Genomic DNA, 17,573 nt, shown 5'->3' with positions numbered 1-17,573 from the left:
AAACTGTGGTCAATGTCATGAGACAAAGTATATGTAAACTGCTACATGGAAAGTGAATTTGCTCTGTAAATCTTCACCCAAATCACAATAATAATAAAAAAAAAAAAAGAATAAAAAAAAAATTTTGTCAAGAGGTCAAAGCTGCAGGTTCAAGAAGTTCGGTGAACCACAAACAGTATAAATGGAAGGAAAGCCATACCCACAAACACTGTGGAAACTAAAACAAGATGGAAGCATTTGTATCAGGTCTGGAGAACATGGCCAAGGCCTGGTTTCACAGGACAAAAGTTTAAGATAATAAATAATCTAACCTTTAGAGGCAGTAAGTAGACTGTTTCTTTAGATTTACGTGTAACCAACATCCTGAGTCTTTGTTGCTGTTAGGTGCCGTCAAGTCAATTCTGTCTCCTAGCAACCCTGTGGACAACAGACTGAAACACTGCCCAGTCCTGGGCCATCCTCACAATCCTTGCTATGCTTGAGCCCATCACTGCACCCACTGTGCCAATCCATCTCGTTGAGGGTCTCTCTCTTTTTTCGCTGACCCTCCACTTTACATAGCATGAAATACTTCACCAGGGACTGGTCCCTTCTAACAATATGACCAAAGTAGGTGAGGCAAAGTCAAAGTCTGGCCATTCTTGCTCTAAGGAGTATTCCAGCTGTACTTCTTCCAGGACGTATTAGTTCATTCTTCCGGCAGTTCATGGCATTTTCAGTATATTTCACGAACCCACAATTCAAAGGCATCAATTCTCCTTCAGTCTTCCTTATTCACTGTCCAGCTTTCACATGCATATGAGGTGATTGAAAGTACCATGGGTTGGGTCAGGCGCACATTTATCTTCAAAGCAACATCCTGCATCTGTAGCCCCTACGTTTCAAATAGGTGCCTAGCCATCTAAAGACCTCCATCAGCAGGCACTGAGCCCCTGGAGACCTGCACTATCTTCTTAGCAAAATGGACATTTCTAAATAAGAAAAGACTTCAGAGACATTTTCATGAATATCTCAAGACTAACCACCTTAATTTCCCAGACTATTCTTCGTTCCTGGAACTATGAAGTTCCTCATACTGCACCATTTCTTTGGAGTACTCTGCCCAATTTGCAAATTAGATGATCGACTGATAAAGCTTTAGCAGTACTTTAACTTTTGTCCTGCTCTTAGAAATTCTTTCACAACATAATCAAATTGCTGAAAAATAAAGACAACACAATGAAAAATCCTGAAGGCCATCATAATATAACAAGGCATTGTTGTTGTTGTTGTTATGTGTCGTGAGTTGGACCCAACTCATAGTGACCCCTCCTTGGGTTTCTGAGGCAGTATCACTACGGAAGTAGATTGCCCCATCTTCCTTCCGAGGAGTGGCTGGTGGGTTTGAACCTCCAGCCTTCTGGTTAGCAGTCAAGTGCCTTAGGCACTATGCTACTAGAGTTCCTAACAAGGTATTGGGAAATAATGATTTGGATGAGAGCCAGTTTCTCGTAAGAAACTATGGAGAACTGAAGGAAGTAGCACCTTTGTAAAGTGCTGAAAGAAAGTATTTGTCAATCCAGAGTTCTCTATCCTGTGAAAGTAGCCTTCAAAAATGAAAGCAAAACATTTACAGATGAAGAGAAACTAAGGAAATTCATTGCCAGAAAATCTGCTTTAAGTAATTACTAAAGGAAATTCTTTAAACAGAAGATAAATGATACCAAAAGAACACCTAAAACATGAGAAATTAAAGAACAACAGAAAATGGCAAAGAGCTGGGTTAATACAGTAGACTGTTTTTCTTGAGCTTTTAAGTATGTTTGATAGTTGAAAGAAAAAATTTTAACTTTGTCTGAAGAAAATTTCAATTTATGTAGATGTAACATGTAAGACTAAAACTGTTATCGAAGTGGGGAGCATAAAGGACCAATATGGTGATAAAGTTTCTACATTCCACTTACAATGGCAAATTATAATTCTAAGTAAACTGTAAAAAGTAGAGCATGTGCATTTTGTTGCAATCCCTAGAGCAAACCACTTTACAAAACAAAACCCTAAATTTAAAAGGAGATCATCAAAACACAAAAGAAAACTTTAAATGGAATACTAAAATATGATTCAATACTCCAAAAAACAGGAAACGGAAAACAAATACAAGAACAGATGGAAAACCAGAAACCAAATAAAATGGTAAACCTAAATCTAAACATACAATAATTATATTAAATGCATATGATCTAAAAGCACTACTTAAAAACATCACCAGAATGAATTTTAAAAAATAAATACACACTGTCTACAAAAAACTCACTTCATACACAAAATGATACAAAACCCTAAAAAAAAAAAACCAAACCCACTGTCATTAAGTCATTTACAACTCATAACAACACTATATGGCAGAGCAGAACTGCCCCTTAGGGTTTCCAAGGCTGTAAATCTTTATGAAAGCTGACTGCCACATTCTTCTCCTGTGGAGCAGTTGGAATGTTCAAACCACCAACCTTCCAGTTAGCAACTGAGCATTTAACCCCTGTGCCACCAAGGCTCCTATATAATGATATAAAAAAACAAAACTAAACTCATTGTCATTGAGTCAATGCCAATTCATAGTGACCTCCACTGGGTTTCCAAGGCTGTAAATCTTTATGGAAGTAGATCTTCCCATCTTTCTTCTGCGGAGCAGCTGGTAGGTTTGAACTGCTGACCTGGTTAGCAGCCAAATAAATGCCTTATCCACTACATTACCCGAATTCCTTATACAATGATATATAAAAACCAAACTCAATGACATTGAGTCATTTCTGACTCATAGCGACCCCCACTGGGTTTCCGAGGCTATAAATCTTTATGGACTTCGATCGCCTCATCTTCCTTCTGTAGAACAGCTGATAGGTTTGAGCTGATATTTGGTTAGCAGTCAAGTGCCTTATCTTCTACACCACCAGAGCTCATGATATGTTGTTGTTGTTGTGTGCCGTTGAGTCGGCCCCGACTCATAGTGACCCCTCCTTGGGTTTCCGAGGCAGTATCACTACGGAAGTAGGATTGCCCAACCTTCCTTCCGAGGAGTGGCTGGTGGGTTTGAAACGCCAGCCTTCTGGTTAGCAGTCAAGTGCTTTAGCCACCGTGCTAGCTCATGATATTTTTGTTGTTGTTGTTGTGTGCCGTTGAGTCGGCCCCGACTCATAGTGACCCCTCCTTGGGTTTCCGAGGCAGTATCACTACGGAAGTAGGATTGCCCAACCTTCCTTCCGAGGAGTGGCTGGTGGGTTTGAACCGCCAGCCTTCTGGTTAGCAGTCAAGTGCCTTAGCCACTATGTTACCAGAGCTCCCAGCTCATGATATAGGGAGCTTAAAAATAAAAGAATGGAAATATCACACAAACACTAAAAGAAAGCTAGAGTAACTAAACTAGCATCAAAGTGGACTTCAGAGCAAAGAAAATCATCAGGGATAAAGAGAGACATTACATATGACAAATGGGTCAGTTCACCATGAAGATATAACAATCCAAAATGTTTACGCCTCTGTGGTGGTTATGTTTGTGTGTCAACTTGGCTGGGCCTGGCTGAGTGGCTGGGCAGCTAGCTGGTGGTAGTTATTCCCCATGATGAGACTGGCAATCAACTCCATGATGGGATCTACCACAAGCAGCTGAGTAGCTGCCTTTGGGATGTGGTCTGCTTCCTGTATATAAGAAGCCTTGGGGAATGGCTCTAGTTTATGGCACGCTTGGACCTCGCATGTAGCTGTGTCTTTCTTGAGCAGCCTGCCATGCTCTGCCGACCTGGGGACTCACAATGGACTTGAACTAATGGCCTGCTGTGTGGTTTGGTAACACTGGACTGTGCCTTTTTATTTGTCAACGTCAGGTTTGTCAGCCTCAGCAGCCAGCAGCTGTTTGAGTGAAGAAATGCCTCTAGCTCCAGTGGGCCGGAGGCAGAACTGGACCCCAAGGTTGAGGGGCTTTCACCCAGCCCCTAGAGCCTGGCACTTTGCACTTGGACTTAAAGCCTCCAAATTGTAAGAATAAACTCCTGTTTGTTAAGGCCATCCCATTTGTGGTATATTTCTTGTCAGTGGCACTAAGAAACCAGAATAGCCTCCAACAACAGACCTTCAAAATTCATGAAGCAAAAACTGTCAGAAGAGAAATCCACAATTACAGTCGAAGACTTCAACACTTCTTTATCAATACTAGAACTAATACAAAATCAACAAGATGTAAGGGAACCAACTGGATCTAAATATGTAAAGCATGCTCTACCTCTATTAGTAATAAAAGAAATACAGACTCCAACAAGGAGATATGATTTTGCTAAATAGATTATCAAAGTAAAGTATGAGAGGACAATAGAAGCACATGGGAAAAAGAGCAGTCAGTCACAAACACCTTGCACACTGTAGTTGTTAGTTCCTGTTGAGTTAATGCTGACTCATGGTAACCTCACATGTGCAGCACAGAACTGTTCCCATTAACGTTTTCAAGGTTGCAACCTTTCAGAAGATCATCAGGCCTGTCTTCTGAGGCATCTCTGGGTGGGTTCGAACTGACCTTTCAAGCAATTAACTCTTTGTGTCACTTTAGTAGCACTGTAAAATTGGCAAAACTTTTATGTAGCATAATCTAAAATTATAATTTTAAATGTACATGCATTTGGCAATTACATTTTATGAACTTTTCTGACAGAAATTCTCAGTCAAGGATGTAAAGATTTATAACTAAAAACTTCACTGAAGTATTGAATTAGTGGTAACAACCCAAGTGTTGATTAGTAGAGATGCATATAAACAATCAAATAGTATGTAGTCAATGTACATAACACATATTTATAGAGCTACAACTCTCACACAGAGAGGTACCTGATTTTCCACTAAGCAAAAAATCAGGTTGTGAGTGATCCTGCCTCTATTTAAAAAACAGTATATATAAGCATAGAACATGGCATCAGGATTGGGGGAAGACTCATTAACCACATGTGATACGCAGATGACACATCCTTGCTTGCTGAAAATGAAGACGACTTGAAGCACTTACTGATGAAGATTAAAGACTACAGTCTTCAGTATGGATTACACTTCAACATAAAACAAACATCCTCACAACTAGACCAATAAGCAATGTCATAATAAATGGAGAAAAGATTGAAGTTGTCAAAGATTTCATTTTATTTGGATACATAGCCAAAATCCATGTAAGCAGCAGTCAAGAGAACAGATGTCATACTGAACTGAGTAAATCTGCTGCATGGGACCTATTTAAAGTGTTAAAGAGCAAAAAGTCATTTTGAAAAGTTAAAAAAAAAACAAAACCCAAACTCACTGTCGTAGAGTCAGTTCAACTCATAGCAACCCCTCCATGGACCCTCCTTGGGTTTCCGAGGCGGTATCTCTACAGAAGCGGATTGCCCAATCTCCATTCCGAGGAGTGGCTGGTGGGTATGAACCACTAGCCTTCTGGTTAGCAGTCACATGCCTTAGGCACAACACCACCAGCTCCCTCTGAAGAGTAAGGTGCATGTAACTCAAGCCATAGTATTTTCACTTGCCTCATAAGCATGTGAAAGCTGGACATGAATAAGGAAGACCAGAGAAGAATTGATGCTTTTGAATTGACAAAGAATACTGAAAATAGCATGAAAGAATGAACAAATCTGCCCTAGAAGAGCAGCAGGAATGCTCCTTAGAAGTGAGAATGGCCAGATTTCATCTCCTGTACTTTGGTCAACCATTCCCTGGAGATGGATATCATACTTGGTAAAGCAGAGGGTCAGAAAGAAAGAGGGAAACCTTCAATGAGCTGGACTAAAGCTGCAACGATGGGCTCAAGTATAGCAAGGACTGTGAGGATGGCAAAGGGCCCATCAGTGCTTCGCTCTGTTGTACACAGGGTCACCATGAGTCAGAGCCTACTTAACGGCAACCAACAACTAACAACAAGCACAGACCTATCTTGACAAATACAGACTAGATACTCAACTGCTATTATCTCTAAGCACTTTCACTTTCCATTTTATTTGCTTCTGTACTGATTAATATATTTAAATTATAATTTTTAAAAAATGGTGAAATACTCCTTTTTAAAAATGAAATAAGCAAAAATGAAAGAAAAAACGTAGTTAAGGTGAATGTACTATGAGGAGAAGTAAACTGTGGTGCATCTATATAAAGAATAATGTGATGCCATTAAAAATCATTTAATGGATCCATCTCAATCCTCAGAGTAAAATAAAACTGAACTCAAAAGAGAAGTGGCCAAAGTTTCAATTGCAATCTCCATGATCCCTATCCAAATCTGCTTATCCCAGTAACCTAGGATCTCTGCATACCCAGAGGTTTGGGGAGGGCAGCTTAGACACAAAGAAGGTCCTGTAAAACCTTCCAGAGTAATTGGTCCTGCCTTGTTTTACATAAATTACCTACTGACTGGGGCTGCTGATATGACTCCCCTTCAAAACAGAGACAATCTGCTCCCAACTGGCTGGCTGTCTCCACTTAGATAGAAAAACAGGCAACTTTTTAGAGGCAGTGTGTCTTCTCCAAAAAAGAGGATATATGTAATTAAAGTTTGGCTTAAATAAGCACCTTTATTTATATGCTGAGGAGAAAGACTAGAAAACACATTAAAAAAACATTTTGATAATGTGATGTGGAGGAGCTCTGGTAGCATCCGACTCGACAGCAAATAACAGCACAATGTGATGTGGACATCTTTTACTTTCTTTGTGCTTTTCTCTATTTTTCCCAGTAATACGTATTTATATAATTTAAAAAATAATTAAAAAGTAGGCAAACTTAGTAAAAATACTAAATGAATAATTTAACAAACTGTAAACCCAAACTTCTTTTTTAAAAAAGCAGTCAAGAGTAGAGGAGACATCTGCTAACAGCCTTGTTAATGTTTCATCAGATCAGTAAAGAATCTATAAGCAAAAAAAAAAAAGAAGAAGACGACAACGACGATGACAACATGAAAGACCACACTCATTCAGGGATATTTGTTACAAAATAAACATAGAAACACTAACCAACAAAGCAGGAACATTCTCAAGCTCTCTGCCAAAAAGGAATTGATTTAGTGGTACCATTAAATTATTCATTCAAATTGAATGCTGCATGCTTAATTCTTCATTTTTGGATAACAGACAACTTTCAGAGTAGCTGATGGACTCACAGTATCTTTCCTTCTTTGAGAACTGCTCCCTGAACTCCGGGCTGAGTCTCTAATAGCCGGAGCTCTGGTGGCGTAGTGTCTAAGGCATTTGACTACTAACCCAGAGGCTGGCAGTTCAAACCCACCAGCCACTCCTCGGAAGGAAGACTGGGCAATCTACTTCCATAGTGCCTCAGAAACCCAAGGAGGGGTCGCTATGAGTTGGATCCGACTCGACGGCAGTGAGTGAGTGAGTGTGTAAACTACTTGAACCTGCCTAGATATGTTACTCCACTCCTAGAAAAAAACTTGTTAAAGCAGAACTAAACCCTAATCCCCCTTCTCCAACACAACCATCATCATCAACACCACCCTAACCAACATCATCACCACTACCACTGAATTGTATCAAGTAAATTCTTTCCTGGCAGTATGGAATCATGGAAACTGAGCTACATTAATGACATGAAAGCAAGTTCATAAGTTCTTGCTACTGAGGTATCCCTAAAGGTGTCCGGTTATCTACTATGCTGAAAAATTGCTTTTTCTTCCTTGGAGTATGTGAAACACCCAAACCAATATAACAGTACTATCCATTCTTAAATCCATGGTTAGAATACTCATGAAAAGTTAGAACAGTGACTTTCAAAGTAGAGTGGAAAAAATGAAGAGTATTATTAAAAAATACCTGCCTCTCTTAAAGCAAATGGTTTGAGGTGACCTCTCAAAATGGTTCACTATTCACTTGACCTGGAAAACCCCACAAAATTACGCAAATCAAGAGGTTCAAATCTTCTGGTCCTTTTTAGGAACACTCATGAAACTGCCCAGGCCATCAAGAGGGTGCATACACAAAAGCTACCAAGTATATGAATGATGGGAGCTCTGGTAGTGTAGTGCCTAAGGCATTTGACTGCTAACCAGAAAGAAGGATAGCGGTTCAAACCCATCAGCCACTCCTCAAAAGGAAGATTGGGCAATCTACTTCCATAGTGATATCACCTTAGAAACCGAAGGAGGGGCACTATGAGTGAGATCCAACTCAGTGGCAGTGGGTTTGATTTGGTTTTGTATATGAATGATGTGACTTTACCAAAGAAGCAATGTGTGCTGCTCTGACGTTACAATAATGGATAGAGTTGGTAGGTATGCCCAGGCCAAACAGTGCAGCTGGATAGAGTTGGGGCCCAAAAAGAGTGCTGAATTTTTGCTGCATATGCTTAAAAATGCAGAGGGTAATGCTGAAGTTAAGGGCTTAGATGTAGATTCTCTGGTCAGTGAGCATAACTAGGTAAGCCAATCTCCCAAGATGCGCTGACATACTTACAGAGATCATGGCTGTTTTAACCCATACATGAGCTCCCCTGCCACACTGAGGTCATCCTTATTGAAAACAGAATAGATTGTTCCTAAACCCGAAGAAAATCTATCCCAGAAGAAACAAGAAACAAAAACTTATGGTTCAGGAGTAATGTAAGCATAAAATAAAATGCAAATAAAAGTAAAACAAATAAACCAAATGCCTTCCTGTCTCCCCTCTCTGGTAGGGTAGAATACCAATAACACTAATGGGAGAGTGTATACCACACATACAACAGTTACCATTGAGTCAATTCCAACTCATGGTAACTCCATGAATGTCACAGTAGAACTGGTTTTCAACAGCTGATTTTCAGAAGTAGAACACCAGGTCTGTCTTTCAAGACCTCAGGGTGGACTCAAACCCCCAACGTTTCAGTTAGCAGCCACATGTGCTGTCTGCATCACTCAGGACTCCTCATGGAAGTGTATACAGCACATAAAAAGTTGAGAACCACTGTTGTGAAGTTTTAAAGTAGCTCAAATATAATATTAACAGGCTGATGTTTCTGCATAAGTTCTACAATAACCTGTCAAAGAAGCCACTTCAGTATCTATTCAGCCCTCGGTTTTGTCCTCTTTCTTCCAAAATGCATAGCCCCTTCATAAGCAAAAAATGCTCTCCTGTTATTTTTCCTTTCATCCCTTCACTCTTCAGTCTAGGTAGACTGATTTGGGGTTTTCCCCCTATGGTCATTTTTCCTTAAATGTCATGTCCAGGACTACTTTGTGTCCAGGTCTCTCAGAGAATATTTTCTATTTTGCAGATAATCTCATCAATCTGATGTTAGGAGCTCATCTGTCCTCACTTGTCATCTATTTTAGTCTTTCTCCTCCAAAAAAAGATTCCAAATCAACACAAAAATAAATTGAGCTAACAATTCATTTAATAATTATAAAAGGGGGATATCACATCTAAACTTTATTTTGATACTTTACAGACTTCTACTCTGAATTCAAATAATACTTTGCTGAGAACAGCTTATCAAGTAAAATTTACTTATTATCAAGTAAAATTCCTACTTTTGGTCTTCACCTACTTCCAGCCTGGAATGTTGTTGTGTGTCATCGAATCGGACCTGAGTCATAGCAACCCCTTCTTGGGTTTCTGAGGCAGTATCACTACAGAAGTAGATTGCCCTATCTTCCTTCTGAGGAGTAGCTTGTGGGTTTGAACCACCAGCCTTCTGGTTAGCAGTCAAGGGCCTTAGGCACTACGCTACCAGGGCTCCCCCAGCCTGGAATAGTAGGTATTTAAATTGAGAGGTGGCAAAACTGATTGAGTGGCACACAATAACAACTAACATTTAGGAACCTTCCTGTCCACATCTGACAGTATACATCCTCCCCTAACACATGCACACAATTAAAGCAAGAAGGCTATGGTAAACCCAGGCAGCATTTTCAAACATGTTGAGTTGCTGTTTTCAGGTGCCGTTGAGTTGATTCCAACTCATAGCAACCCTACATGCAACAGAACAAAACACTGTCCAGTCCTGGGTCATTCTCACAATCCCTGCTCTGCTTGAGCCCATCCCTGTAGCCACGGTGTCAGTCCATCTCACTGAGGGTCTTCTCCTCTTTTGCTGACCCTCTACTTTACCACGCATGATATCCTTCTCCAGGAACTGGTCCCTTCTGACAACATGACTAAAGTAGGCAATATGAAGCCTGGCCATTCTCACTTCTAAGGAGCATTCCAGCTGCACTTCTTCCAGGACAGATTTGTTTGTTATTCTGACAGTCCATGGCTTTTCAGTGTTCTTGAATACTGTTAAGTATTCTGATTGAGAGAGAATCTCAAATATAAAGTTGGGTACTAAAACTACAATCAGTAAATACTTAATTTTTTATTGTAATTTGGGTGAAATTTTACAAAGCAGATTCAGTTTACATTCAACAGTTCATATACAATTTGTTTTGTAACACCAACTACAGTCCCCACAATGTAACAGCTCTTCTGCCACCTCTTCCCTGTGGTTACCCCTCCACTGTGTCCTTCACTCCTAATACTCCTGTCTCCCTTACTCTCTCCCTGTGTAAATGATACCCTTCTTATCTCCCATGGTTGATTGTTCTAAGGAGTGCATCTCCCTGGTGTAGTTTCAGTTTATAGGCCTATTGTTTGGCTGAAAGCCAGAGGAGTGAGTCCTCTAGGCCTGAAGGGTGACTAGGGGCCATAGTCTGGGGGGTTACACCATTTTCTATCTGACCAGTAACGCTGGTCTTTTTTAAGTTTTCAAAAATTTTTTCCACATTTTTCTCCCATTCTATCCAGGATCTCCAATTTTGATCTGTACCTAAGTGGTCATGGTGTGCCTTAGATTTCAAATTTGTAAAATGGAGTAACAATAGTACTCCCCATCTCTTTTGGTTACAGCAATCAAAAGAATACATATAAAGGTGAAAACAGTGCTTGATACAAGGCAAATAATTCATATATCTTGATTGCTCCTGAACAAAAAAGTGGTCTAACTAACATCCTCAAAGAATTGGAGAGTATTATATTCATGGGGAAAAAAAGACAATTAAGAAAAAAATGATTAAAAAACTTAGAAATGAAGTAATAGACTAGTAGAAGCAAAAGGCTCAACAGAGGGAACATATGACACAATAAATGCATTGAAGGCAAATTAGAGAGAGAGATTGATGACTGAGTCTAGGCAATCCCCCAGAATGGCAGAAGGCTAGTGGTTTCAAATCACCAATCTTTAGGTTAACAGATATATATATATATATATATATATACACACACACACACACACACACACACACACAAAAGACTGAGGTTGTCAAGGATTTCATTTTACTTGGATCCATAATCAATACCCATGGGAGCAGCAGTCAAATCAAATGATGTATTGCATTGGACAAATCTGCTTTCAAAGATCTCTTTAAAGTGTTAAAAAGCAAAGATGCTACTTTGAGGACTAAGGTGCGCCTGATCCAACCCAGGGTATTTTCAACAGCTTCATACATACATGAAAGCTGAACAATGAATATGGAAGACCAAAGAATAACTGATGCCTTTGAATAATGGTGTCAGCCATACTGACTATGCCATGGACTGCCAGAGGAACAAACAAATCTCTCATGGAAGAAGTACAGTCAGAATGCTCCAGAGAAGTGGAGATGTCAACACTCTGTCTCACGTACTATGGACATGTTATCAGGAGGGCCCAGTCCCCAGGACAGGACATGATGCTTGGTAAAATGGAAGGTAAGCGAAAAAGAGGAAGACCCTCAACGAGATGGACTGATAGAGTGTCTACAACAATGGGTCCAAATACAGCAATGATTATGAGGCTGGAACAGGACTGGGCAGTGTTTCATTGTATCATACACAGAGTCACTCCGAGTCGGAACCAACTCGTTAGCATCTAACAACAACAACACATTTAATACTGACTGTAAGTGGGAACAGAATCCTATGAAGGGACCATATCCAAGAGTCACTCACTATCACCAGAGTCAATTCAAGCTGATGGAAGAGTTGGAAATGGTGAAGATCATACATTAAAAATTTAGCAGCTTTCTGGTAGACAACTCAGATAAAACCTCCTCTTTCACAACATATACCTGAAGATGATCCTTGACAGTAAAAGTTAACAACTGAATACAACACAATAAAATTTTAAATTGTCTTTTTTTAACAAGTTAGTGTTTAGAATGTTTATTAAACAATGCTTGATGTAGTTCTAACTCACAGTTTTGCTAATGCAATCAACACTTTTAAAACTTCTAAACAAAGCCAGTCCTTAATACTGAAGAACAATGGCAGATATGAAAATAAAGGTGAAAAATTATTAAAAGAAAAATGTTTCCAGTTACCTTCCATTGCTCCACAGAATACCCAGGGGGTGCATTAAGTTTGCTGTAAAACTTTAAATAATAATTAACCATTTAACTTAACCATGCTGCTGTTGTTAGCTGCCATTGAGTCCATGTTATAGAGGCAAACTGCTTCATAGGGTTTTCTTATACGTAATCTTTACAGAAGCAGATCACCAAGTCTTGAAGTTTAATAAAATTTTTAACTTTTCTGTTTGTAGTAGCATTTCTTTCTTAAGATAAAATTAATTAAAATAATTCATACTAAAGCTAATAAATTACAAAACAAACTTGAAGCCTACAAAAGACCATCTTCCTCTTCTAGCATATGAATAATTTGCTTAGATAAAGACCAGGAGTTTGGTCCAGTATAGTTGCCACCATGTTGACACCAACTCATAGGAACCCCATGTGTGTCAGACTACAACTGAGCTCCATGAGGTTTTCAGTGGTTGATTTTATGCAAGCAGATGGTCAGGCCTTTTTTTAGAGGCACTCTTGGGTGGACTCAAACTTACAACCTTTCGGTTAGTAGCCAAGCATGTTAACTGTTTGCGCCATCCAGTCATAGCAACTCCATCTCATCATCTAAAATTCAATATAAAAATTTATTGATTTAAGTAAATAAGGCTGGAGGTTCAAACCTACCAGCCACTCCTTGGAAGGAAGATTGGGCAATCTACTTCTGTAGTGATACCACCTCGGAAACCCAAAGAGGGATCGCTATGAGTCGGATCTGACTCAACGGCAGTGAGGTTTTTTTTTTTTTTTATTACTAAGTAAATATTGATTACTACATTCAAATGCTATGAAACATATTTCATGTTTATAAAAATATATATACATAAGTTTTAAAAAGTTATTTAGACTGTATGAGCTTGTTTTAATTAAACAAAATAAGAAATTTGAAAACTATAAAAATATTTTTAAATCTAAGGTATTCATCATATTTATTGCTTTTGTTAAAGCAGTGCTTTTCTTAGGGAAAAAAATCATCGTTTATGTAACATTACAATTACCTCCTTCAAATATTTTTAGCTAATGAAAGAACTCAATGCACAGTACTGAAAAAAACTCACTGCCATCTAGTCAATTCTGACTCATAGTCCAATTCTAAAGGACAGAGTAGAACTGCCCCATAGGGTTTCCAAGGCTGTAAATTTTTATGGAAGCAGACTGCCACATCGTCCTCTTGCAGAGTGGCTGGTGGGTTTGTACTGCCAACCTTTCAGTTAGCAGCCAAGCATTTAACAACAGTGCCACCAGGACTCATTCACAATACTGTTGTTGTTAGGTACTGTCAAGTCGTCTCCAACTCATAGCAACCCCATGTACAATAAAACGAAACTGCCCCATCCTGCGCCAGCCTCACAGTCCTTGCTATACCTGAGCTCATCATTGCGGCCACTGTGTCAATCCATCTTGTTGAGGGCCTTCTACTTTATTGCTGACCCTCTACTTTACCAAGCACTATATCCTTCTCCAGGGAATGGTGCCTTCTAACATGACCAAAGTAGATGAGATGAAGTCTGGCCATTCTCACATCCAAGGAGCATTCCAGCTGCACTTCTTCCAGGACAGATTTTTCTTAGTTCTTTTGGCAGTCCATGGTACTTTCAGTATTCTTCACCAACGCTACAACTCAAAAGCATCAACTCTTCTTTGGTCTTCCTTATTCACTGTCCAGCTTTCACATGCATGTGAGGTGACTGAAAATACCATGGCTTGGATGAGGCACACCTTAGTCTTCAAAGAGACATTTTTGCTCTTCAGGACTTTAAAGAGAGCAGATCTGCCAGTGCAATATGTCTTTTCATGTCTTGACTACTGCTTCCATTGGTGTTGATTGTGGAAACAAGTAATACGAAATACAATACTGAGAAAGTACTAAGTATTTGTATAGTAAACAATCCTGTTTTATTATGTGGCAGTAAAATTAACTTTTGAAAAAATTAAGTTTTATTTTTACATGTATAGACTTAATTTAAAAAAATATCAAATCCATGTTTATTTCTGTAAAGACTAAATTAGGCTTATATACTGTAAAATAATGAAATTAAGTCATATTGATATTCACAGCCATCCTGGTAAAAGATGTGGTTAGTCATGTTATTAGTATCCTTGAAAGATTCCCAGAAAGGTTCTTGGCTGAAAAGATGCTCCCTATAGCTGACAAGAGACTGTTAGAGGTCACTTTGGGTCCACTGAAGCGGAGGTGATTACTGTTCCTCTATACCTATATACAGGAGCTCTGGTGCATAGTGCCTACCTAAGGCACTTGATTGCTAACCAGAAGGCTGGTGGCTCAAACCCACCAGCCACTCCTCAGAGGGAAGGTTAGGCAATCTACTTCCATAGTGATACCACCTTGGAAACCCAAGGAGGGGTTCCTATGAGTCAGATCCGACTCGACAGCAGTAAGTTTGGTTTTGGTTTATACCTATATATAAGACCTCAGAAGGAAGACTGGGCAATCTACTTCTGTAGTGATACTGCCTTGGAAACCCAAGGAGGGGTCGCTATGAGTTGGGTTCGACTCAATGGCACATAAAAACAAAACAACATAGGACCTCTGGTGGCATAGTGCCTAAGGCATTTGACTGCTAACCAGAAGGCTGATAGTTCAAACCCACCAGCTACTCCTCAGAAGGAAAATTGGGCAATCTACTTCTGTAATGATACCGCCTCAGAAACCCAAGGAGGGTTCGCTATGAGTCGGATCCAACTTGAAGGCAGTGAGTTAGTTAGTTAGTTAGTTGAAGTTGTTATGTGCCGTCGAGTCAGACTCAACTCATAGCGAACCCTCCTTGGGTTTCCGAAGCAGTATCACTATGGAAGTAGATTGCCCAACCTTCCTTCCGAGGAGTGGCTGGTGGGTTTGAACTGCCAGCCTTCTGGTTAGCAGTCAAGTGCCTTAGGCACTATGCTACCAGAGCTCCTAGTTAGTTAGTTATACCTATATATAATAGCAATTACAGTTTCCATACTGTGTCACCATCATTTATTTACTTGTTTTAATCTTGAACTAGATCATGAGATCTTTGGCAAAAAAAAAAAAAAAGACTGTCTTATTTATCTTTGCTTCTCTATCACTAATAGTGATACACTCACTCTTATTAACATGGTTAGGTTCCAAAGACTAGGTCATTATGCAAAAATTGGCATTATGCGAAAATGGAGGATCATCAGATCATCAGATCACAAGATGGAGGATGACATCATTCCATAACTGCCAAATAACATCATTACGTAAGTACCAAATCACTGGGTATCACAGCCAGCCAAGTCAACACATATCCTTAACCATCATGGCCAGCGTTACTCTCACCTCACAACTCTGTGTTCTCAATGCTAGATGTGTGTCATTTTGTGCAAAATAGCTGGATAGATTTTTTTATTATTGTCATAAATGCAAAATGCTAGATAATGAGACAGTCAATATAAGGGGTAGGTGTATTGTAACTATTATCACCTTATCACAAACTTCTTTATTAAGGTTTGCTGAGAGTCCTTACAGATCAAGGGTCTGCAAGCTATGATGGAAAAGAAAAAAACCCAAACCCACTGCCATAGAGTCAATTCCAACTCATAGTGACATCCATTGGGTTTCCAAGGTGGTAAATCTTTACAGAAATAGATTGCCTCATTTTCCTTCTGTGGAACAGCTGGTAGGTTTGAACTGCCAGTCTTCTGGTTAGCAGTCAAATGCCTTAGGCACTGCACCACCAGAGCTCCTTAATATGGAAAAGGTGGGGGCTATATCCAGCCTGAAGCCTATTTTTTTTTTTTAACATATTTAAATGGTTAAAAAAAAAATCAAAGAATAATATGTTGTGATGTGGAAATTATAGAAAATGCAAGTTTTAATACCCATAAATAAAGTTTTATTGGAGTACAGCATGCTCATTAACTTACATATTGTCTATGGTTGTTTTTGTGCTACAAGGTCAGAGTTAAGTAATGGAGACAGAGACCATATGGCCAGCAAAGCCTAAAATATTTACCATCTGGCTCTATACAGTAAGAGTCTGCTGACTTCTGTTATAGATTAAAGGTAGAAGAAGAGGGAAGTGAGACAAGTGACATAGTCATTTAACCATTTGTTGAGAGATTTATGCACCAAGCATTAACAAAAAACAAGTTTAGACACTACCATTGATTTTGCAGATAGATGCAGTTTAATCTAATGTGGTAAGTACAACTTGGAGAAAGGCTCCGGGTGGACAGAATAGAATGGAAAAGCTAGAGTCCTAAAAGAGCTTGATTTATGTAAAGAACAGAAATCACCGTAATATGAGGGATGTATAAGGTAAAGTGGGGAGCTCTGGTAGCATAGTGGCTAAGACACTTGCCTGCTAACCAGACGGCTGGCGGTTCAAACCCACCAGCCACTCCTCGGAAGGAAGGTTGGGCAATCCTACTTCTGTAGTGATACTGCCTCGGAAACCCAAGGAGGGGTCGCTATGAGTCGGGTTTGACTCGACAGCACATAACAACAACAACAACAAGGTAAAGTGAATGGGGGCAAAGGATATTTGGCGTGTGCTCTACAGGAAACTGTCAAGAGAGGCACTACAAATGTACTGTGGAATCCTTGTATGCAAAACTAGGTGGTGGTTGTTGTTATTTGCCATTGAGTCGGAACCGACTCAGAGACCCCTCCTTGGGTTTCGGAGGCAGTATCACTACAAGAAGTAGATTGCCCAACCTTCCTTCTGAGGAGCGGCTGGTGGGTTTGAACTGATAGCCTTCTGGTTAGCAGTCAAGTGCCTTAGGCACTAGGCTTGTGCAACACCCTTATTTTGTACATTCGTGTATGGCACTCTACACTTCCTCTACTGCAGTTTTCACACTGGCAGTTATTATTTAATGACCTGGCAATCATTTATCTCTCTAATCCATTCACTCTCCCAATTTCCAAACCTCCAGAGCTTCTACACGCTTCATCACTCTCTGTCTGTGACCCTGATTCCTACACTTCACTGCGAAAACTGAAATCAGAATAAAATTTTCAATCTCCCACTATCTCTTCTATTCACCTACCTACATCTGTCCCTAAGGTAATGGCCTATATTTTATAAAGAAGATCACACAGTAGTCTTCAACAACTTGTCATCTCAGCCTAAACTTAAGACTGTTTTCACCAGCACTTTCATTAGAACTCTGAACCACAAAAGCATAAATGGAATTTGGAATTATCTATAATTTTAATTTAATATTTCTTTTTTGGGGAAGGGGGGGTTAA

The 17,573-nt window shown here is 39.5% G+C and overlaps 1 pseudogene; it reads left to right on the top strand.

The window, feature by feature from the left end:
• The first annotated feature begins 7,867 nt into the window (after positions 1–7,867).
• Positions 7,868–8,615, top strand: LOC103214089 (annotated as a pseudogene).
• The last annotated feature ends 8,958 nt before the right edge of the window (positions 8,616–17,573 follow it).

This window comes from Orycteropus afer, unplaced genomic scaffold (genome assembly GCF_000298275.1).
Source record: "Orycteropus afer afer isolate SDZICR_OR568_19922 unplaced genomic scaffold, OryAfe1.0 scaffold00018, whole genome shotgun sequence".
Taxonomy (NCBI): Eukaryota; Metazoa; Chordata; class Mammalia; order Tubulidentata; family Orycteropodidae; genus Orycteropus; species Orycteropus afer.
Note: the sequence above shows the minus strand (reverse complement) of the source record. Positions and strands in the feature narration are given on the sequence as shown.